We start from the raw sequence: 2216 nt of genomic DNA, 5'->3' as shown, positions 1-2216 counted from the left end.
TTCTGAGCCTCAGTTTTTCAATCGACAAAACAGAAGGAACCCCGCCAGCTCTGTCTCCCTCAGAGTTGACAGAATCAAATAGAGAGCTCAGAAACAGACACATTTTGCAAAATATAAAATACGAGGCAGTTCGTCAGAGCCGCAGACCTTGGCCCTCCTCTCGCTCACTGCCCGTGTCAGTCACGTCCTCTCTGGCTCTCAAAGCAAGGGCTCCATCTCGCACAAAATGAGGATGCAGTGACACTAAGTGAACTGCGATGGCTGGCCCCTGTAAGTGGCCCCTTACACTTACAGGGCTGGCCCCTGCAACCCCTCCTGAAGAGCCCCAGAAACGTCCCTCGGATGCAACACACAGCCATTTTCATAGAACCCCAGGGAGACTGAAACTGAACTGTTAGTATGGAACAAGGAGTTGACAATGATGGCAGGGATTTTAAGCCAGATGGGAAAGGAGAGGAGCTGCCTAGTAGGCTTGCCAAAGAGCTATTTGGAGCAGGCAGTGATGTGGTTATAGAGCAAAGACCTTAAAGGTAATCAGCTACACCCCTCATTTCCCAGAGGAACCATTTCAACTGAGAGAGGGTGTGGTCGTCAGCCTTCAAGATGGTCTCCTAGAATTCCTGCCCTTGTGTTGTCTCTCTCCCAGACTGACTAGGGCTGACCTGTGCAACCAACAGAATGTTGAGGAAATCACAATTTGTGACTGCTGAGCCTAGATCATAAAGCACATTGTGACTGCTCTCTTGGATCACTCGCTCTGCGGAAGCTCTAGCTTCCATGTCACAAGGACACTCAAGTGGTCCTATGGAGAGGCCCTCACGGTGAAAAATTGCAGCCTCCTGCCAACAGCCAACAAGGAACTGAGGTCTCCTGCTCATAGCCATGTGGATGAACCATCTTGGAAGAGGACACTCTAGCCCCGGTAAACCCTTCGGATGATGCAGCCCCAGACAATGTGTTGAGAGACTGTGACTCAGAACCTCCCAGCTACACCACTCCCACATTCCTGACCTGCAAAAACAGTGAGATAATAAATGTTTGCTATTTGAATTCACCGAGCGTGAGGTTTATTTGCTATACAGCAAGAGACAACTCACACAGAGGGTGTATATCACCAAGTTATGTTCTGTATTCTCGCAATGTGCCCACAATCATTATCTCATTTCATTCTGATACTTACTTGACTTCTCTGGCTCAAAGGTAGAGAAGCTGCAGGTGGGAGAGGTTAAGTAGCCTTTCCAAGTTCACATGATGCATGATAGCAGAAACAGATGAAGAAGCCAAGGATTCTAACTTCTAATATTTTCTCTGTGCACGCAGTCCAGCTGCTGAACTCACATTATGTGGATATCTGCACCATTAGCCATTTTTCTAGGACCTGCTTTGTTTTGCAAGGATTCCCTATTGAATGTTCTAGGACACAGATGGAGGCAGCATCACCGGTGGATGAAGAGGTTACCTCAACTTTAGCACGACCTGCGAAGCTAGACGGAGTATTCCTGGCCACCATTCAACAAGCCTCAACTGAGCGCCTGCCATATGACAAGTGTCAAAAAAGCCACATCTACAGGATGCATTTCCTAGAGGCACAGTTCAATAGAGAGCCAGGGGGTGAAAAAAAAAGAGAAAAGAAAAATAAGAAAGCTATAACATTTGAGCTTGAAATGTCACAGGGAGCCAAGGAAGTTGTCTGATGGATTGCCCTGTCATCTCCAAGCCAAAAGAAAAAAAAAAATTTCAGAGCCATCAATTTGTTCCTGCCCTTTTAATCCAAACAATATTTTACAGCATCAGAACGCAAAGAAATTATTTTCTTAGACATTCAACAATGCGCGTGGATTGCTGAGCACTTCACCAGAAAGCAGCAAGTGAGAACTACAAGATGTTCAAATGTCTACACATCGTATTGATCCACATTACACGTAAAAATACACTATAATATACATGGTAGCCTATTTTGTGCCACATGTTCATTTATTTGTTCACTCACTCATTCGGGGGGACCCCACGTTCTACGTGCCCTAGACAACGAGTATGAAAGGACACCTGTATACATGTGTTCCAGCTGCCCAGGTCTAGGACCACCCCTACCCACGCTGGGCATGCCCCTTCCTCTGGACCACCCCTACCCACGCTGGGCATGCCCCTTCCTCTGGCTTGCTTCCTGGTCAGTAGACCTATTCTCGAGCATCCTTTCTTTGGTCCATAATCTAGGA

At 46.9% G+C, this 2216-nt stretch overlaps 1 long non-coding RNA gene across 1 annotated transcript; it reads left to right on the top strand.

The window, feature by feature from the left end:
- Positions 1 to 332: 332 nt before the first annotated feature.
- On the top strand, positions 333 to 1955 carry LOC131486186 (uncharacterized). The gene is made up of 2 exons (XR_009249223.1): positions 333 to 922; positions 1321 to 1955. It is a non-coding gene; the product is annotated as an uncharacterized LOC131486186 (long non-coding RNA).
- The last annotated feature ends 261 nt before the right edge of the window (positions 1956 to 2216 follow it).

This window comes from Neofelis nebulosa, chromosome 9 (assembly GCF_028018385.1).
Source record: "Neofelis nebulosa isolate mNeoNeb1 chromosome 9, mNeoNeb1.pri, whole genome shotgun sequence".
Taxonomy (NCBI): Eukaryota; Metazoa; Chordata; class Mammalia; order Carnivora; family Felidae; genus Neofelis; species Neofelis nebulosa.
Note: the sequence above shows the minus strand (reverse complement) of the source record. Positions and strands in the feature narration are given on the sequence as shown.